Source organism: Drosophila ficusphila, unplaced genomic scaffold, assembly GCF_018152265.1.
Source record: "Drosophila ficusphila isolate 14025-0441.05 unplaced genomic scaffold, ASM1815226v1 contig_106, whole genome shotgun sequence".
NCBI lineage: Eukaryota > Metazoa > Arthropoda > Insecta > Diptera > Drosophilidae > Drosophila > Drosophila ficusphila.
The window spans coordinates 1,725,447-1,747,890 of record NW_025063993.1 but is presented as its reverse complement, the minus strand read 5'-3'; the positions used below and the strand labels follow the sequence as shown (position 1 = coordinate 1,747,890).

Sequence of the window (22,444 nt, the reverse complement as noted above, 5' to 3'; positions counted from 1 at the left end):
ATACAATTATTTTCTTGAAGAGCATTGGTTAGTTCGTTGTTATACGGCTTTAGTTCAAAGCCTGTTTTCGCTTTTCTTTTCGAGAAAAATTCGATTTGTCTTCTCCCGAGATTTTTCTCAACTCAACCGTTCTCTTTTCTCCCAAGATTCTCTGCCGCCCCCGGCAAGCTACTTTATCAGCTTTTCCCCACATTCCCCCTTTTCGCTCTTTTCCTTCTTTTCGCTTTTGGCTGGCTGTGTCTTCTGTATCTTTGTCTTGACGCCTTGCCAGCGGCGAAGTTTGTCGCGTCCTCGAATCCCGCATTTCCCCACTTCCTCGTCCTTCGTCCGGCGGTTGTCCTGGTGGCTCCTTGCTCACAATAAACCACTTTACAGCTACTAGTTTTATTTGCTGCCGCTCCTTTCCTATTTTTCGCAAAAGGAATTGAATTAAAATTTACATTTTTAATCATTTTTCCACAGCGTGACTTTAATTCATCCATCTGCTTCCCTTCCCCTTCCCCTCCGCGTTTGAAATGCAGTGCAATTCATTTGTCATACAGTCCGTCTCTGTCTCCGTCTCATTCGCTTTTAATTAGTGTGAAAAGCGCAAATTATTCTCTGCCCCACTGCCCCACCGCCCCCAACAGCCCCGCCCATCGGCGTAATTGGCTTACAACGACTGATAATTATAATATGCAGGCATTATATTTTTATAATTATTATCGCCCTGCTTATGCTCAACCTGTTGGCAGCGTCGATTGACTTTTCTCGCTTTTCCGCGGCTCACCCTCTTAGTTTGGCCTGATGCAATTGTTCTATGAATTTTCACGGATTTGGAACCTATTTATTTTGAGGCGCCACTTGTCCACTCAGTCATCTTAACGCTGTGCAGCTCGACGTGTCTCTCTGGCCGAAAGCCTTGGTTTCTCTGGACAAGATAGTGCGGGACTTGAGATTCAGGTGAGTTTGAGACTTCCAAGAATTCAATCCACATGGAGAAATCAATGCAAAAGTGCGCTCATGAGAATTTGCAGAATTCTGCATAATTCATTTTGCACATTCGTGGCCAAGACGAACACACTTGGTTAAATGCGTAAGTGAGATTTCAATTATACTCGTTTTGTTAATTGATTGCGTCAGTCCTCCGAACCCCTCGACTCGCTTTTGGCATCCATCAGATTGCGACTAAAACTTGGCAATCTGGAGCGGAAAAGCTTTGCCAATTCTCTGGAGAATGCTGCCATTGTTTGTTGCTAATGTTGCCGCTCCCTCACACACACACACACTAACACACACCCCCACACACACACTAGCATAGAAGGGCCGACCGAAGTTAGTTAATAAATTTAACGTTGATGAGCCAGGGAAGAGTGCAAATTGGCCATCAATCGGAGGAGCGGAGGCAAAGGGCCTGGCCGTAAGTAGGCCTCCGCTGAGGAGCTGCGGAAATGCCGACTTGACAAACTGACAAACTGGCAAACTGGCAAACTGACTGATGGAAGCCAGAGTCTGGCCCCGTTTACATAGTTGTTGTTGTTGATGTTGTTGCTATTCGGGGCGGCTTCCCTCGTGAGCGCAAATTAAATGCAAATTCAATTAATTTGAAGCAAACAATTTGCTTAAATTAATTAATTGAATGTGAATCTAAAGTGCTTCCAATTTAACGCTGAAGAGCTCGGTTCCACCAGTGGGCCGCTGAAGGGGGTTTTGGGGGGCTTAGGGCTCCCCCCTGCCCGTGTGTGTGTGTGCTCGGCATTTATTGAAATTATTGGACAGAGGGGCGGTGGAGACTGGGGGGCGTGGCACTGGACTAGGGCGCTGCGGTGAGCCGCAAACTTTGGCAACGTTGCGTATGCGTAATTTTGCATTTGCTCTGCGTTTCAGTTCGGTTCGGTTCGACATCGTGCATTAAGCAAACTGTTCACTTCAAAATCAACTCGAAAATAAACAGCAGCAGCCAAAATGCAAATACGGCCCTGTGAATTAGTGTGGGTTTTTTGGGGACTCGAGATGACAGCGTGACTTTGTTTTGGAAAAAAATATATCCACTCGTTTGCTTGTACAGTTGTTAATAATTGGGCTAAAAACGTAATACTTAAGTGTGTATAAATTAGCCAGCCATTTAAACCAAAGGGTCTTATTATATATTCTGCACATGTTCCTGTACTTCCGATTATTCCGACATTGTTTATCCAGAAAAGTACGATTATTTTACACTACTGAATTACATTTCTGAATTACCTTACCGAATTACTTCCGACTCACCGTGGCATCTCCAATCAGAGCGACTGCAATTTTTGGACCGCTCTCTTCAAAATGGCTTTCATCGGTTAACCGGCAACAAGGCAACTACTGTCGATTGCCGATGACTAACAGCCATTACAACCCTGTCCCGCCCCCTAAGCCCCCTTAAACCCCCTTCGAACGCCACCCGATCGCCGCCCCATTGGCAGTTTGAATGTTGTTTGCGTTTTATATTTGCCAAGTTTTTATCGCTCGTTATTCACGTTGTTGGGATTCGCTTTTTGGCCAAGAGGAGGGAGCTGCGGCAAAATTATGCGCTTGATTAATATGCGAGTTCAATGTGAGTGGGCCACGCCCTCTTGTGAAGCGCCCCCCAAACGCATAACTGTTTATTTTGATAGTTTAATGTGTGTGCGAGTACGCGGCTGCTTATTTGCTTTCTGCCTGGTTGCTGTTGTTGTTATTGTTTGGCCAGCAAATACACACCAAAATGGCAAATTTGCGCATTGCCAAAGTCAACGAATTGTAAATGATTATAATTTTCTTTTATGTTTACGCAATTCGAGGGAATTTAAGTACGGCGAACGCAAAAGAGCAAATTGATCCACAATATTTCGGCCAAATATCAGGGGGCCGGGAAATCTGTTTCATTGGAAATCGGAGGCCAGCTCGAATTCGAAATTACCTCAATCCTTTCCCAGTCATTTCCGTGATTAATCATCTCATTCAGCCCACGACAAAGGAGCAAACACTCTTGGCATTTGACAAAATCGCAGCCCAAACAGATTTTCACTTTCGCTGGACGGAAAGCGAAGCAAACTGGATCCAAGCCAGCATATTCAGCCAGAGTTTGACCAAACAACAAAGCGGCCCAGCGATAATAAATTTTAAATCATTTGTCATTTGACGCATTTCGGTTAACAAGCAACTTCGACTTCGCCCCGACCCCTGAGAGCAAATACAGAGACAAAGGCAAAGACAATGGCTCGCCGGCCGATATCGATAAATATCATTTGTTTGCCTGGGACCCAAAACCCATAACCCAAAACCCAACAGCCAAAAGCCGAAGCCCGACCAGGCCAACAGCATCTTGGGTCAGTTTTTTGGGTCGGGCACGGATAGTTTCGGCTCTCGGTTCCCCCTTTTTTTTGGGCCCGCAATCTATTGACAAATGCCCTGGCCCGAGCTTTAATTGCCACAAGCTACTCTCTCCCTCCCGCTCTAATAGATTTTATCGGCTCTTATTCAATATACATAATTCTCGTGCGAGCTCGGAGGGAGAACAACAAAGTTTGGCTGATTAAATCGGGGAAGTCCAGTCGGAGTGCACTCGCGGTCCCCCGATTCCGGAATTTCATTCTGAGCAGCGAACTATAGTAACTGCAGATAGCAGCGTCTCCGATTGTTTTATACGATTTATTTTACAACCTCTCATTGTTTGTTGTTTGTGCTACGCCTTATTGCGCGGTAATCACAGAAGTATAACCGAATGGGAAACACTCGAAACGAAGATGTTTAAATACACAGGGCACCATAAACAATTTGGTGGCTCTTGCCTTAAAAGAGCCTCGTAAAATATCTTTGGGTTTCCTGAGAAAGTTAAATTTAACATTAACTGGCAGTCGAAGCACCACAATTTTCGCTGCGTACAGGAAGTGCGTGTCATATGTATGTGTCGGAGGGTCGTTTGTATTATCCATGTCGGAGGGTCGTTTGTATTATCCATCACTTTAACTAAAATTCTCAGCAGCAAGTTCCGTTCGATTGCCAGGCGCTTTCTGAACTGACTCCTTAGAGTCTACTTTCCAAATTTATACTTTCTACTCAATTCTTATACATTGTTAGCTATCTCTTTCTAACATGTATGTCAGCGCTTAACGAACAGACCTCACTTGGCAGCAGTCTAAATCTGTCCTGCTCTGCAATGCTTTCACTCAATTTCTAACTTCCTTTTTTAATTGTCCCTGCTTCACATTAAAGAAGGCCCCGCTTCACCTGTCCTGACCAAGAGAACAAAGTAGGCCCCGTTTCATCTGATCCGACATATGCAAATTCTTACACAAGTCAAAACAAACCAAGTTTTTTATATGTTTCGGCAGTTATTCCTGGCGAGACTCACCTGAAAAGAGAGAGAGAAAAGTTCAATTAGACAAAGACAAAATTGGTTGTTTCGTGCAGTCTTATTCTAGTCAAAGAAAAGATCTTTCCTATCCATCATCTAGTCTCCTTGGCCGGAATGCCTTCCTCTGGGGAAAGGCGATGAGGAGAGTTGGGCAACCGACAACTTCTGCTGGCCATAAACAGTTATTACGGCCGTCATGTTCGAGCCATATGCCAATTAATGTTTGCCTCACGCACCGAGGGGCAGGAAACCCGAGCCTAAGTTTGGCAACTAACTGCAGCCAGCCCGAATGCCACACAGGCGACAAATATGGCCAAAATGCCAGCAGACTTCTGCTGCAGGCTGCAGCTGGCTGCGGCAATAAAGGCCGCTTCCAAAGCGGTAATGGCTCATTACGCTGCCCGCTGATGAGGAGAGCCAAAACAGCGGATCCGGGTGGACCCGACTGCCCATATCGCGGCAATGAAATCGCGACTCAGCTCCCCCCGCCCGCTTTACTCACTTCTTAAACGCGCGCATGCGCAGCGGGGCAGAGGCGCTGCCGACTGGCAACTGCAACTGCAACTACAACTGGCAACTGCGTTTGCAACTGCGACTGCGCGGCCAACTGCATCGGAGATCGCTAGGCGATTGGCCCAAGACGACGACCACAAGTCGCTTGGCATTTGGCCAACAGCCTGGGCTTGCTGGCCTTAGCTGGCCAATAATATTTATTTATTTGGGCTTCAACCAAACACTAAGCAGCACAGTATTTACTTTCTGTACTTTACCTTTTTCAATTATGTACTTTAATAAAAATATTTCATATTATACAAATTTGAATAAATCTGATTTACTTGAACTAATTCATTCAAATGCTGTGGTTTGGATGATAACAAAGTAAACTGTAAAGGTAGACTGTATGTAATTAATTGCGAAGACAACGCAATTAAATGCCAAAGTATTATATTTTTAAGGCATTTTATTTATTGTATTATTGTTATTGTATTTTTTTACATGGTGACTAGTTCGGATTGTCGGACTTGAGTTTTATTGATTGCTTAATATATATGGGAATTATATTACATATAAACGTTTGTTAAAAAATCTTTTTCTGAGTATTTATTTATTTATTTAACACATAACAATATTGGTTAATTCTATTTATAAATAATATTAATGCTAATAGAAGTGTAGAAACCTGAAAGTTGTTGGCAATATTGAGATGCACAAGACTGTAATAAATGTTCATAAGTTTGTAGTTTCGGTTTCGACGTTGTGTTGCACACTGTGAGCGGGCAACCGCTTCACACTCGACTTGACCCTGCGTGGCCCGCTGGCCGATCTCCCAAGGCTTGTGGTTTCGAGCCCCTCTTCCCTCTCCCCCCAAGCAGTGGGTACCTTCTAATGTTGCTAATTTCCTAACAGAGATTTGATCCGAGCGATTGGCACTACCAATTTGAGTGGGCGGGGAAGAGGGGAAGGGGAAGGGGGAGGGGATGGGGAGAGGGGGTGATGTGGCAGCTGCGTGTGTTGGCGTTTCCTTCGAGGCAGCGGCTGCTTTTGGGTATCGTTGGGTAATTGGTATATCAATTGTTCGCCTCCATTGTTCGGCTCGCGAATGGCGAAATTTACGAGTTTGTCCATTTGGAAATTTGCCTTATATGCGGCCCGACGCAGAGTTTCATTTGCAATGCAAATAAATGGAAAACGATGGAAAACGCCTTCGATGGCGACTGCTCCGCTTTTCCGCCGCCCGTGCTCCAGATATATGGAAATTGTTAACGTTGAATCTCTGTTCCCTGTTTCTCCGGCTCGGATTGAATGATTACAAGCGATGACCGAGAACAAAGAGCCCAGCCATAAACGACGCCAATAACCAATTTGGTATGTGTTTCGGAGGGGGAACTATAAAGCATATTAAGTAAAGCCCACGGGAAACCCAAGGGTCACTAAACAGTTCGTTATGGCTAAAATAATATTTAAATGGAACTTATCATAAGGAGAATGCCCTCGTAAAACGAAGGCACTTTGTCCGCGTCATCGGAGTTTAACGATCACTTAAAACAGACCTGATCCGAAAGAATCATAAAAGTTAGGAAAAAGTGAGGAAGGAAGGAAAGCTTGAGTCGAGTCAAGAATGCGGGGTTCCTCTATAAGTTGCCCGCACCCAAATGGATTCGTTTGAGTCGGTGTATCGCTGTAATCAGCGAATATAGAAGGCTATGCAAAGGTTATCTCCGTTACCAGAAGAGGAGAAGTTGTCGCCAGCTCGAGTTCCTCCGAGCTCCCCGCTCTTCCCAACCGGAATAGGTTATCAATTTCGTCGGCGGGTCAGCTCGAGACTTCGACTCGACTGCAGTTCCTATGAGAGGGACTCCATTGTTCCAGCGAATTATGACTAAGCCGCCAACATTGCCAGCATTGCGATTGACCCCTACGCCAGAAACAAATAAAAACAATTGCCTGCCCCATGCATTTATTCCGAGTTTGTCTCGGCTCTGTTTTTGCGTGTTTACTCATTTTCATTTTCGAATTCATTGCACGTTCTACAAATTTGAATATGAACTCTTGTTGTTGTGGTTCTCGTTCTTGTTTTTCTTCATTTGGGTTTGCGTTTGTGTTTCTGTTTGTGGACGTCTCTCGGCAGCTGTCCAATGACTCAGTTGCCGGGCGTCGAAAGATTTAATCGCAGCAAGTTTTGTGGCTGCAACGGAGAGGCCGTGCCCCTCGATTTGCCTTTGCTTTTCGGAGGGGAATCCGGGGAGACTAGCAGCGGCAAGTCCAGTTTTTCTGTGGCATTCCAGCCCTGTTTCCCCTTCCCAATCCGCACTCCGCCATATATGGCCTCTCCCATGTGGATTGCAGTTATTTCAGTGGCACTTCTGGCAATTAATTTATTTACGGAGAACAAGTCGGAATTCTATATATTGATCTTGAAACCGAAAGTAGCCAGCAGATTCATCAGACTAAACAGCTTGTTGTTTTCACCGCTCACTGACGCAGATTTCATTCATGACTTGTGTTAACTTTCAATTGGCGAACAATAAACGCCACTTTTGTGGCTATTTTTGATTGTTTACACTGGACCGCAAGTTCCAAGGAAGTACTCGTAATGCGGTCGAAATAAAGATCTCACCTTGGCAAGGTGGAAGCTTTCATTTGTTCCACGACTGCAGGTGACTCATCCCCACTGATCCCCAAAGTATCTGTTTCGCTATCATAAACTACGATAATCTCTAAGGTGGCTTCCACCGCACACACATCGCAAATGCATCTCCAGCAAAGTCACCTTAAGATGACACCAACAATCTCATCAGCGAAAGCTGCAGACCTCCGAAGTCACCCCTCAAACAAAAAATGTGAAATATGAAAAAGGGAAAAACCAAATAATGAAAAGTGTTTTCAGCATCGCCGAGGAAAATGAAAATATTATGTCAGGCGGCAGCATAAAGGAAGCAGGAAAGGCAGCTCGTGGTCTCCTCCCCTTCTCCTCCCTCCCTCCTTCTCTTCTCCCACCAGGTGACATAAGCCTCGAACACACAAGAACGGGCACCGGGATGGAGTTAGGGCTCCGTGCCAGCAGCTAGTGAAGTGCAGCCAGGATGCAGGCGCTGCAGGATCCGCGGAGAGTCCAAAGCCAAGCTGGCAAATGTCAACACAAACAAAGGCGGAGCAAGGGGGTTGCAGAAGGAGGAGGGGGCGTCTGGGGAGGAACAGTGGCTCAACTTTCTCAGGAGGGGCTCTCGATTAGGAAGATTGACTTCGGCAAGAAGTTTACGCAACAATGAGAGCTGAAAGTTATATTTTAGGGTTGTTAACCACAATCAAATTAAATCCAAGCCGATTTACTATAAGTTATTAGATGGTTTTTCATTTTCAAGAAATAAATGTAAATATTATTTTTTGTGGGTAACTAACATTACATGATATTATATTTTTTAGACTTTTAATGATGTTTGTTTTAAGGAGTTAATGTACTATTGGTACTTGATTTTAAAATAAGGTTAATATTCTGATGTTTTAATAATCTTTGAAATGTATACAAACTTTTAAAAGAATTCTTTTTTTATTTGCCCATTTTAAAAGAAATTCTTTGAAGTTTGATATGGTAAAACAGTGGTTTTAATGACTGATCCACTGTGCCACGCCTGCAGCGAGGAGCTGGGAGTGGGTGACAGTGTGGCCGAGTGCAGCAGTGGGGCATGTTAACCCTTGTGCTCGCTGCTTAGTTAACCTTACTTATGTGACCGGCGGCAGATTGAAGCGGGATGAATGGGAAGTGGGAAGGGGGAAGGGGGTGGTACGGGGCGCGATTGCAGGTGCATCGGGGCTTTCGCTATCAGCTGTCGCCACAAGCCTGCGGAGATGTCCTGGGCATATCCTTTGTCGCCGCACCAAGCCCAGCCAACAGAACAGAACAGAAAAGAACAGAGCCGAACCGAACCAATCCGAGCTGAACTGAACAGAACTGAACTGAACTGAAGTAAAGTGAACCGCCGCCGTTGTCGTTGCCGCATGGAATTTTGCAATTTCTTTGGGATTTCGAAATTGCTTTTTCTACTTTTCGCAGCCCCGTGCAGAAGGCAACTTTTCATCCCCGCCCCCGCTCGGCGGCCCATCGGCAATTCCCCCGCGCAGGAGCTCGGCCTTAGCGCCATTTCACCTTTGTGGGGATGTGGCAAGGACTCTGCTCAGCTCCGCGCTGTCCCGGCATTGTTGGCCTCCGATTCTTTTGAGGGCAACCCCATGGGTTGGCCACCACGCGGGCGAGCGAAAGAAAAGGCGGCGAAGAAAAAAATCGATCAAGAAAAATGACTTTTGTGGGTTTTCGTAATTTTCATTGCACGCGTAATTGAAAATTTTCAAATTCCTGCTTGCATTTTCCGCCCGCCACCCCCTTGGCCGCCACTTTGCCATCGCTCTTTATCAGGCTGAAATGGAATTTATATGATGATAAAGGAAAATATCGCTGCCTCCTCCTCGATTCTCTCCGGCTTATTCGTCTATTCGGTTCTGTTCACTTCCTCAGCGGCTCCTTTTTCCCCCTTCTCCACTTTCATTACGCTTTCATTATTTGTCGAAATTGTGTTAATCTTTGAGCTCATAAGTTTCCGAGTCTCTGGTGGAAAGTATTGCACTTGGCGAGCGCAGAGCTGGCAATTGATGGCAATTTGCTGAGGATACCCCGAGCAGCTGAGGGTCTTTACGATTATTGAATTGGCCAGCGTAGTTAGGAGCTGATGGTAGTGGGTAATCGATGGCAGCCAAGTCACGGCCAGAAGCAAAGTTCTTACTGTGCTCCGGTTAGTACTTTCCCGTCATCGCAAGCCGGCTATCAGGAAAGCAGCCACCCACTCGCACACTCGGATGCACGGCCACTAAAACTGGAGCATTGTAAATCCCAACTAATAATTTTGTAACCTTATCTGCAGCTCTCGCTGTCACAACCCCACAGAGGGGGTGAGGGAAGGGGGTTGTGTGGGCGGAGGTCGAAGGCTGGCCACAGAAAAGCGCATATCCCACAACGATAATGAAAATGTCACACGAGCCTCGCATTTTCTCATCACCCAGCATCATGAGCTCGACGACAACAGCAGCAGCAGCAGCAAGAGCAGGAGCAACAAAGACGAGGCTCCACCTTTGCAAACGACCCACTACAGTAGGGAGGGGAAGGGGGAGGTGGGAGTGGGAGGAGGAGGGGAGGGGGAGTGGGATCCTGGCAGGAAAAGGAGCCAGCAGGAGCAACACCAGCGACAGCACAACAACCACGCCGACAACAACATAAAGGTAAATCCTAAATAATGCGTTGCGCTCACTTCACAGCATCTGAGAAGCGACGAGGATGTCGCCGCGGGAATTGCCCAAGAAGGACTTGGTGTGGTGTGGGGATGGGAGTGGTGTCGCAAGTCGGAGCCCCAGTTGCAAGGACAACGAGCTGAAACGGAGCTAGGCAACCAAGTTGATACTCTGCCTAGGAAAAGCAAAGAAGGGAAAAAACATCGGTTTAAGTTTACGTAAAGAGTTAAAGGAAAGCAGCGAATGATATGAATATAATATATGGGTTTAACTATTGGTGGGATTATAAAAACAAATTCTAGACTACATATTCTGGATCGATTATATTTCAGATGATCCCAAAGAATCTAGAACCTGCTGAAAGGTAGAATTTACTTCAAGCTTCCGTTGTCAGCGGATTCTCCTCCGCTGGGTTCCTGTTCTGCAAAATCCCTTGGCAAGGTGCTGGGACACAACAGACTCACGATTCCATTTGCACCTCCCTCCTTCACTTCTTTCCAGCGCCCATCCAGCAATCCACCAATTCCATTCCATCCGGCTCTATCCCCACTTGGCAGGACATTTTGCGGTTAGCTTAAAGTTCCTTACCCGGCCAAGTACAAGACGATTATAGTCCTGGCCCGGCTCCTCCTCCTCTGTGTCCTCCGTGTCCTCCCTGTCCTCCTCCTCTGCCACTCCATTCCGCCTCCAGTTGCACTGCTGCTGCGGACAGTCTTAGTGGCTGTCGTAAGTTCTAATTTCTTATTATTAGGCGTGGCTGGCAGTCTGCGTGGTGAGGAGCGCACCGCAAAGTTTTCTCTGCTGCGGCATGAAATTATGGCACAACTTGCTGCGGCTCCATGCGAAAATGGCGGCCTGGCAAATAGTTCTGGACCCAACTATTTCTTTGCTGCAGTGGCTGCTCCGCTTTTCATCCCGGCAGATGAGGTTCTGCTGCTGCAGCTTCTGCTTATGCGGTTGGCTTTGTTGAGGGGCGGCTTAGGGGCTCATGTCTTTGGACTCCTCTCAACTGGCCTAGAATCGCCGAGCCTACTTTTTAGCGAAACTTTTGCCGGCAACGGAGTGGATTTAATTAAAACATTCCCAGGGCGGGAAGCCTGAGTGGCCAGGTGAGTGCGATTACCGAGTGCCGGCAAAGTAATTCGTCTGTCAAGCGAGGAGGCGGTGGCAGGAGCCACTAAGACAGGATTAGAGCAAAGCCGCCCGAATGAAGAGTGAAAAGTGCAGGACAATAATCGAAATCAAGAGGGAAGTGCACAAAGCGAATGGCGAACGTCAGTGCGGTTCGAGAGCTCCGCAGGATGAACGCAGCGAGTCCCAGTCCAAGGCTGCACTTGCAGCTGAAACAGAAGCTGATGCCGAAGCTGAAGCTGAAGCCAATGCGAAAGCTAAAGCTGGAGCCAAAGCCAAAGCCCAAACCCAAGCCCAAGCCCAAGCCCAGCCCGAGCCCATTATTGTTTCCATTTAACTTACAACATTTTGCACTTTGGCCGAGAGCTCGAGAGCCGTTCCGAAGGGGAGGCAATTCAGCCCGAGAGAGACGAGAGATGGATAGTCGAAATAGATAAACGGCCACGCCGAAAAAAATGGAGAAGAAAATTGTGTGTGAAAATGAAACTGATTGCAGGGAAGGCCAACTCGAAAGGGGGAAATTGATGCAGCCGCACAAACAATGAGGGCCAAGCCAATCGACGCAGAGGATGCGAAGGATCCGAAGGATATGAAGGAGGGCATTTAAACGAATTATCGTCGATGGAAAAAGTGAACTGGTCCATTGCTAACCATTCAATACTAATGACCAAGATTGCTGGCTAACGTCTGTTTTGTTTGATCCCGATAATAACTTTAATTTGGGTCGGAGTTCAAGATTTATCAAAAAGAACTTGAAGGTATTTTTCTTTTTAGTTAAGTCAGTAGCTTTTCGTAACTTAAGATGGTAAAAAGGTATATAAAATGGGTATCCTAATAAAAGTCCTGAAGTTTTCCTCAAGGTTTTTAAATATTTTTAACTGAGAAAACTATTTAAGGGATAGTAAACTTTCAAGCATTTTTAGTGTGGCTAAAGCTACAGTAATTGATAAACTATTAATCGAAGCCTCTGATTTCCTTTGTTTTTATATCCCCTTTAACCAATAAAATCTTAAACCTTATGCTCTTAATTGTCCTCGCAAGCCATCATATCCAACTGCTGCTCGGCAGAGCGAGATTCGTCGCCAAAGAGCAGAAGACTGAAAAAGTGAAAAACTAAACAAATAAAATTGTTTTGCGTAAAAATTGCAATCATGCAATGAAGTGGAAAAGTTTGCACAACGTGCAGAGGCAACGGCGATGATGGCGATGGCGATGGCGATGGCGACGTTTGTCTCTAACAAACTTGTACTTGTTCGTGTGGCTGGCGCTCGGAGCAACAGCAAACAGTTAAATTTAACATGGTATCCAAGAGTGTAGGCCCGAGACCACCGCTTGCGGCAGTGGCAGTTGCAAAAAATGGCAGCGGAAACAGACGCCGTCATCATTGTCATGGAAGCGGTGCAACTTTCTGAGCCCTCCCAGTGGTTGCTTGCAAGGGTATATGAGTTGAAGTAATACGAGCACTAAGAGCCTTGAATAACCACATTCAAACTGACTTATCAAACTTTATAATTGAAGCATTGGGATACCTTAAACTAAAAACAAACCTCTAAATACAACGAACTTAATAAGTTCCGCAAGATGTTCTCGGATCTCTATAACATTAGTGCAAGCAAAGAAACTTCTTCTCACATTTATTTCAAATCCGTTTAATGCGTGCTGGGTACCTTTGAGTCGGATCCCCACCACAAAGCTCCCTATTGTTTGTGTTTCGCGGTGGCCGACGGTGGGGCTTTCCAGGGATCCTATCGCCCAAGGGCGACGCATTGCAGGCATTGCAGACAGCGCTCCTGCTGATGATTATGAATAATGATGATGATGTTCATGGCGGCGGTAAAGTTGTGACATTTGGAGCGATAAGCGGAAATGGGGCCGGCTGGAGGGTTGGAGTGCTACCCCAGCTGAGAAATACTCTTAAAGTTCGCAAGCAATTGGAGAGGTTTCCAGGGGAAAATCCGCGTCGCGGCTGAATTAGTTTCGGCTCCATTTTGATGAACCTGGTTGTAATTTTCCCCGCCTCGGGAAAACTCAGCTGCCGCCCACCCTTGATTGCTTATTCTTCGAGGACCTCGAATGAATTTTTAAGGCTTTACACTCTCAGTTTCTTTATTCCTTTTTTTCAGAAAGGGGCATACGATTTTTCTCAATTTGCATTGTTTTCTTTTCCCATTTTCACTTAGTCCTCGGAGTTTGCTCATTGCTTATTTAATTATCTTTTGTATTGTCAAGTGGTTGATTTCGTTGGGGTCTGGTCAGAAGGGGCCTGAGAGCTCCTTTGTTGCGAGGAATTTCCATAATTTCTTTTTTTCGCATTCTTTTCTGCGGCCCAGGCACGTGCAGCTCAAGGGTTAAATTAGTGGAGGGTGAAGAAAAGTCTTTGAGTCTTAATTGATAAATCGCTTAAAATTACCCATGATTGAGCCACCCCAAGTCCTCAGACCGTTCTCCGGCCTTCCCAAACTATTTGGGATAAGAAAACTACGAAAACAACATAACAAATGTAAATAGAACGAGGGCAGAAGCAATTTAAAGCAGGAAAATTGAAGCAGCAACAAACCCGAATAAGAATCCCAACTCGGAAAATCATTAAAACGTCTGAAGGACGCCGGCTCCGGACCAGGCCAAAAGAGGTGCGGAAATGTGGCAACAATTGTATATGGCACATGGAAACATCAGCAACAACAGAAGCAGGTAAGCCAGATCCTGCGAAAGGATGCAATTTAGAGCAAAAGAGCATTAAAATGAATGGCAAGTGGGCCAGGACGAGGTGAGGAAATTAAAAAAGCCGACTGAGAGCAACTTCAGGCGAAGAGCCCCTGGAAATGTGGGTCAACGAGACTGAAGTGTTAGATGTCAACACCTAGCGATGGCAGCTCAGAGAGGTCATAATGACCAGCGGATATATAAGGTCAAACGAATAAATAAATAAAGTTTAATTTATAAGTGTTCATCGCAAGAAAAGGATGACTAGTTGAATAACAACAATTTGGGATTAATTTCTGTTAAAGACAACTGTGTTTATTAAATCCCGTAAAGTGTATTGTCAACGACCCGTCGAATAAAGATACAGTTTTCAATTATTTTCACATTTTTTCTAGCTTATAGCATTAAAGGGAAATATTGTGGAAAGCCAACTGCTCCCTTCGTGTCACGCCATTTTCTCTGGGGAAACGAGGTTACCTCGCCAGACACTCGAGCTAGGTGGCGGTCGAAATTAAATTTTCGCCAGGCCAAGGGATAAGTAGATCGGGTTGGGGAGGGATTGCGTTGCCCTTTTACGCCTCAAAACTTTTTTAACAAACATATTCGATTAACTGGCCTTTGGAGCGAACGGAAAGGGGAGCGGGGAGCTCAAGGGTCGGCGGTGGAGCAAAAGGATTGCTTACCCTTTTTGTTTCTATTTATCGAAAACCACTTGATTATGCAGGCTTATCCCTAGTCCGTTGCCGGGCCTTGTTTTGTTCGACTTCTTTCTGTTTTTCCTATAATATATTTTTGTTTTTGCTTGACCGCCCGGGGTTTGGGGAAGTTGAGTAGAGCCGGGCTTTAGTTTTCATTGGAGCGTGAAAATTTGTTTGAAAATCCCTTTGCTTTCTCGATTTTCCTTTCCATGCAATATTTATGATTTCCTCGGATATTCGTGCTGTTTCCTTCGCCACTCTGCTTGGCTAATTTTTAAATTGTATTTTCTGCCGAAACTTACATGTTTGTTTGGAAATTGTATTTTCTTTTTCCCCCGCTCTTGACGGGGGACATTTTTCGAGGAATCAATTTGGCTTGAGTTCATGTCAATTTATACGAAATTCATTGATTCAATTAGCGGTTCGAAGCTTGGATTCTATCTTTCATCTTTATTTTCTAATGTGCTTAATGAATTCGTTAGTAAATTGCGATCACTGGGTAAATTTATTTCAAACGGCATGTGTACACTGGGCTTCTCCATTCCCAATTATATTGTGGCCTTGTTGAGTACATAAAATAAACTTGTTAAAATGCAAACAAAATGCAATAAATTGTGTGTTCTTTGTCAGTGGCTTGCACTATTTGCAGTTGTCGTTGTTGTCCTTGTTGTTTCTGCTGCTGGACAAAGTCAATCCAATTCTGTAAATTAAATTAAATTTATTACACTTACCCCTGCCCCTTCACCTTCTGCCCTGAGCAACTTTGTTTGTCCCTGTGGGTCATTTTTTGCAAAGGGATTGAAAAGTGCATTAAAAAATTAATTTGCATGTAGTCGGCGTAGTTGGGGCCAATTTACAATGTGCAAAAAGCTTTTGTAATGAAATTTACAAGCGCACCTATCAGGTGAGTCCATAAATCCTGCGGATTATGATTCATTATTAGGTTAAGGGAGAATTCTATCGACTCTTACAATCAGTTTTGTGTACCTTCGATCAACCGCAATTCCATGGGAGTTTCTTTGAACAGGCAGCGCGTGACAAAGCCATAAAGGTTACAGTTCTGAATTCAATTAGAGGGAATGGAACAAAGCCACATTGAAAATTCCAATGCGTTTCTTAAAAATTGTCAAAAGAGTTGAGCCCAACCGGCAATTGACAAAGAATAAATTCAAATTTCAGCTGCGGCTGTCAGGGGAAAGAATGAAAGAAATGTTCAAAAGACGCGATTGACAGTCGCAGACATAAAATGCAATTAGACACGCCCTGGAATAATGCGTGACTCCCCCTTCCCCACCCTTCAAGGGGTCGCCTTCTTTATCGCCAGGCCTTTATCATCTTCAATAAGTGAAATGCATTAGCCACAAAAACTGTAAACTTCGGTTCGAAAACCTCCCCTCGAGGGAGTTTTCAAACTCCACGCATAACGGGTAGTGGTTTAATTACTCAGGGTCTTATCTCCTTGCGACTTTGTGTTCAGTATCTGTTTAGTTCGTAGAGTCACGGCTCATTTTGAAAACTGTTTCTTGTTCATTGATTTCTGGCTGCAAACAGGACGGCGCAATTATCTCTCTGGCTGGCTTAATTTAACCGAATATGAATTGTTGGGATGATTAAGTCTACAATTTATGGGAGCCACGGACGGGACTGAAATTATTGTTTCAGGCAATCCGTTAAATGCGGTTAAACCCGCAACCCCATAGATTTTCAATCCATTTCCAGTTTACAGCTAATTTTTGTTTTCAGATGTCAGGCTATGGAAATCAATCAACGATTGACACGAGAATGTGGGGGACCTTCTCCCATCCTGCATCTCAAGTACTCTTGCGGCAGACAACCGAAAATATTCAGATAAATGTTAATGTACAAAACTGTTGAGCACGAGATGAAAGATCTGGGGACTGTCGCCGTTGTCAGCTAATTCTGGAGAGTGGCCTGCCTGGAAATGCAGTTGGAGAAGTAAACAAAAGTGGGACACCATTATTGATGAGGGAAGAGACTTCCAAATGCACTGATAAGCGAGTGCAGAGGATTTTAGTGCGCAGCTGGCAGCTGGGTTTACCCGCTCCCAAAAACTTCCCAAGAAGCACTCGGAACTCCATTAGTGGGTGGCGGTGGAAAGGCGGGCAAATCGATTAGAACGGATTTAATTTCCTCTCCTGACGCCACTCGAACCGTTAATTGCAACAGTGCGCGGAAAAGATTTGAGAGCGAGGGAAATCGGATCGGGGGCGTTTGGCCTATTGGGTTTCACGTATGTAAATTAGTTTTTATTTTTCCTGTCTTTGGGGCACACGGAGTAGAGCAAACAAATTAGTTTTGATTTGAGGCAGCCTGCCAAAAAGAATACTGAGTTTTTTTTGAAAAGGGAAGGGCACGAAATGGAGCAGGAACATCAGAAATTGGGAGCGACTTCAAGGGATGCATGTGGCTCGTTTTTGTTTATGCTGCCCGCATTTTGGTGTAATTTTACACTGGAATAATTCAGGACTAAGTAAGCGGGACGGCGAGAAGCGGAGTATAGAAAAAGATTAGGGGCAAAAGGTTTAAAAGTGCAGCCAAAGGACCAAAGTCAGTGTGTGGTAAAACGAGTTTCGGTATAAAACGAGGTTGCGTGGATTAAAAATTGAGTTCGAAGCTTAAATGAGAATTAACAGAACTAATTTTATAAGTTTAAGAAATTACTTTTTGGCTGGCTAAGCAATGAACATACGAATAATGTATGTAGTTTTATTGTCCACTAAAATTGGCGCACTGCTGAAATTGTGTTCTTGTTTCTCAAGAATTTAGTTGGGAAAGCACTAAAGCGAAAAGTACTAAAATGTCTCTTATCGAATTGCCTTATTTTGAGCCCACTGTGCAACTGCTGAGCCGCAGGAGCAGAGCCAGAAAACTGCAGGCGGGGCTCAAGAAACGCACCACCTTGTTAAAAAAGGCGGACGTCGCAGAAAAAGCGAGGAAGGACAAAGGAAGGAGCGCTGTGTTTGCTGCGGGGATCGGGAAGGAGGGTTTTTTATTATAATTTCCCGCACAACATGTGTGCAAGATGCAGGACGCAGGACGCAGGATGTAGGAGGCAAAGGAAGCCGGCGAGGGAAGTGTGGGAGAGTTGTGCTCGTCGTCTGGCCGGCATTTCAATTGCGGCCAGGATATGCATAAGTGTTCTTGAAAATTTTCAGATTTTTTGCCTCTGTGTTTCTCTTTTTGTCAGTTTGGGGTTATGTTTATGTGGCGTACGAGCAGTTTTAAGTACACATTTGGGAGCAGGAGCCCGGGGGACGGGGTGGAAGTCCTCCGTCCTGACAACTATTTACACAACTGCAATAATATTTTTGTCGCCAGCTTCCCTCGGATTTCCCAGACGCAGATTCACTTTTCTCCGACTTCTTTTTCGGGGCCTCTCTCACTCACTGGAATCGCTATTGAAATGTTTTCTATGGGCTGCCAACTTTTCTCTTTCCCTCTCTGTCGCTGGGGAAAGTGATTTATGCGAGTGAGGAGAGTTTGTCCCCATCAGCTGGCGACTTTTGCAGCTTTCCTCCTTTTCTCCGGCTACTTAGGCAGTCTGCCCCTCGGTTGTTGTTGTTTTTGCCGAAAAGTGCAATAAATTAGTGTTTTGATTTTGTGCATTGCCGGGGAGATTGCAAAAGAAGTTTGTCGCCGTCAGATGCATGTGCTGAAAGTTTTATCGCTCGCTTCTTAGGAGTTTTTCCCTGGATTTTCCATTCATGCACTGGGACCTCGAAGCTTCTATTCAGGGAAAACAAAGGCGTTTGAGCGCAGTTAGATGAAGTCTGCGGCGGCATACTGGGCTGCTTATTAGGGTCTAAGAAAAGGCCGCATAAGCACTTGAGAATTATGGTTTTCCTTACTCGAGGCTCCGCCCTCGGTTATGCTTAATTTGAGGCATTATCCTAATGTCACAGAGATCGCTTGAGTGAGCCAAGATTTTGTGCTAACTAGCGTGACAATCTCTGGATCACACACGCAGTTCGGTACGGGATGTGAAGGAGTTCCCAGAAAGCGGCAGGGAACTTATTCGAATCTATGTGGTCTACACTGAAGTTTATATTTATAATATTTTAATAACTTTAAAAAATGATCTTCTGTTTTCCCTAGACTCACTGTAACGCACCTAAATAAATGAATTTATTCCATACCTAGTAAAACGAAACTACTCACTTATAAAAGATACACCTTCTGGCATTAGCTTCATTTCACTTGATACATTTTCTTTGAGTTTTTCGTCTGTCGACTTACCTGCAAAGAGAGGGAGAAAATAAATAATACAGTTAGTACAGTGTGAATCTTCAAGGGGAGGAAGAGACTGTGGTTTCCTCAAAACAAAATTCAAACGAGAGTTTCTTGCGTGCTTTTTACCCAAAGACAATCGGAAGATGCAAGACCCACAAAAGACTTTTACCCAAAGCCAGTCGGCAATTGTTATTCGGGTCATGAGGCAGTTGTGCCTATCGCAAATGCGGCTTCTTCAGCAGAACGAATCGAGGAAAGCCGCAAAGCCGGCCTCGTGCGCCGATCACAATTGAAGCCATGATGGAGACGATGATGCGGATGGAAGCTGGTGACGAGGCAGAGTCGCCGTGCTCCTCCGGCTTTGCGGCACACACGACTGCGCATATTTAATTGCTCATTGCGCGTGATTCGCGGCGGACGGAGGAGCAGGATCGGGCTGGATATCGGAGGGCCTGACTGCATTATGCTGACACTTGGCACAAATTACCAGGCGGTTTTACCAAGCTTTCTCTTCCCGATCCTGCAACTCCGCTGTCGCCTCCTACGCCTGTCGCATGCCTCATTTGCATTTTTCCGGCGTCATGCTGCATTTTCTTGCCTCTTGTCATAAGCTGTTGCTGCTGTCAATTGCCGACTGTCGCTACTGTTTTCAGCGGATCCGTCTGACCCTGTCAACCAAGAAAGATGTTTCCCTTCGTGGACGAGTAGAGATTTTCTGGGAGACAGCTTTCTCAAGCCAGCAAAGACTGGGGTTTGACCTCTCACCCCTTTTCGTGAGATAGAAATCATAATTGTTGCGTAAATATTTGGTCAGCTATAATTGCTGCAACAAAAATATATATATGTAAAGCCAGCGGTTGTAAAACAATAATTTACATAATGTTTCTTACAAATCACGCACACAATGCAAGGGTTTACCCCTCATTACCTCCGCTCCATCGTGAGGTTATTGATTTATTATTCACAACTTTATGCCGCATCATGCTGCAGCATTATACGAAATCATCGTCAAAGAACCTACGTGTGGTGGGTTTGTTGTGGTTTTCTGTGCACACTTTCTTAGGGTATATAACATATGTTTAATGAAATTCTAGCTCAAAGGAATTCATACCAATTTGGGCAGCTGTTACTTTGGTTTACAGAGAATTTACTTGCAATGTTTCAGGAAGAGTATCTCCAGTTTCGGTGAGTTAAGAAGCAAAACCTTCTCCTGTTTGTCATATCATCGCCTGGAATCAGTTGAGAATGCGTCTAGAAGGAGAAAGGCGATCTCCACTGTTCTCGGACGGCATCATTAAAATCAACTCGAAAGGTCAGCCCACGGAGCGAGTTACGTATGCAAATTAGTCCGCGGGAATGGAACCGAAAACACACGGACACTCCAGATGTCAATGGGCAGATACAATATATCTGGCTGAGTGGGTTATGCCAAGTGATGGAGCTGAAAATAACGCAATATATCACCCTTTCCCCGAAGATAGTTTAAGACTAGGCACATTATCGTAAACGTTTTCACACCTCCTCTCATTGTCCACAGCTCTGGGCGACTGGCTCCACGGCAATCTGCAGCACTCACTGTTATGGCGCGCACTGCACATTACCCTATCTAATGTGGAATCCCAACAGTCATTGCCCATTAACATAACTCCAGTGGGCCCACGTCTCCCATTTCCCATTTCCCATCTCTCACTTGGCATCGCCGCCTTCCCGCCACTCAACAAGTTCTAATAGGTTCCCTCGACTTGGCCGCCTACGTGGGTCTTCGTCTTCCTCGGGGAGAACCCACGCACATCCAGCTTCTCTCCTTCTCTCCTGCCTTTCTCCGATTCCCTGCGATTCTCTATCTCAATGCGCATTTATGCAAAAGGTGGCTTGTTATTGTTCTGGAGCCAACAGGAATTCACGAATCGCGAATCGAATTCAACTGCACTGGGCGATAAAAGTTTGGATGGGATTGTCGGATCAACCGAAGCAAGACCTATTGCCATGAAATTTCTCCCAGTGTGGAACACTCCCACTGCCCACTACCAACTACTCACTACCCAGTGTCCACTGTGCACAGTGGAGCCCGGGTTTTGCATATAATTTATATGCATTTGACAGTTTTGACTGATTTATCGATGCAGGAGCATGGCATACATAATGCGTGTGGAGTCGCCAGCTTTTCCTGGAAAATCGGGAATAGTCATGCACTCACACACACACTCGACCACTCACACAGCCGCATTAATTTAGCATAATATGTACACACAGCTTTTGCGGCTTTGATGGGGCTCCAAAATAGACGTAAACGTAAAGCTTTTGTTGTGAATCAGCTTTCATGGCGGAAAGCAACAAAACTATTGTTGTTCCCGATATCTGGGTCTTGCCTGGTTCCCCATGGGTTATATAGCTGGTATTTCTGACGCGGTAAATGACAGCTTGACAAGTGAAACAGGATAGCGAATGAGTCAGTATGTTGGCCACCATCTGGCAGCCGAATTAACTCGGCGAGAGCAGAGTGGGCTCATGGAACCTAATTCCCCTGGCTGGTTTGCCATGATCTGAGCTTCGATCAAGTCATCAGGGCCAATATATACACCGCAATCCCAGGGTTCGGTTTGTGATGTTTATGATGTGCCCCAAACTAAAACCGAATCCAAAGAAAGTGAGTTGCGGTCGTGGTTTTTTTGGCAATGAAGCGGGGAAACGGAGGCATGACTTGCTCACCGGTCATCGTGGCCCACACGAAAGCGTGTCTCAACAAATTTGATTGCGCAGACACAGACCGTGGCCAGATACATAGATACATTTGTATCTGTACCTCAACGCGTCATTGTTTTCCCATTTGTTTTTGATTTTCCCCCTTCTTTCACGTCGTCGAGTGGAGAGTCGCTTTACCGCAGTAATAAACAATCAAAACAAATGCAAAGGCGACGTTTTATTGGCCACGCTTGGTTAGAAGTTCGTTTGGCCCCCACCCTGCGTCCAGTATATCACGAACTCCATCTAGATCCGGAGCCAAAACAGTCAGGGCGTCCAGTTCTGACCAGGACGATGACTGGCGAGATGTGGGGGTGCGTGTTGGCTTATATTTATGGCGTCTGCTGCAACTTTGCAGCCAAAAAGCCAAAACACACATTTCAAACTGTTTAATGGCATAATGCCAAAAGTATTCAAAACAGGAGTCGTTTCGTTAAGCACTACGAATGGCAGCTGCCCTAGGAAAAAAGGAAATATAAGGTGAGGAGGTGGGATTACCGACTTTAAAAGAAATTCTTCTACTCAAGTCGAATATCTCCATACCCACAGCTTTGGAAGAGTATGAATGAATTGCTTGCCAGCCGAGGAAAACACACTAATAGAAACTTTCCTTGCATTTATCCGGCGAATGTCGATAATGAGGAATGAATGCACTGGCTTCGCAGGGAAAATCGAATCCCCTCCACGCTTCTCGATACTCCGTTCGATCCATAACTCAGACGGCGCTGCCATATTGCCAAAGTTGCCAAGTTCATTTTCGGTTGCGGGTGCGTAAAATGATTTACCTGACTTC

General features: G+C 45.2%; 1 protein-coding gene across 1 annotated transcript in view; it reads left to right on the top strand.

Annotated features, from left to right (window-relative positions):
* Positions 1-830: 830 nt before the first annotated feature.
* Positions 831-22,444, top strand: part of LOC108088789 (putative phosphatidate phosphatase) — a 58,263-nt gene continuing 36,649 nt past the window's right edge. The window contains exon 1 of the mRNA XM_017186754.1: positions 831-942. The gene's annotated coding sequence lies outside the window, so the exon portion shown is untranslated. The remainder of the gene's footprint in view (positions 943-22,444) is intronic.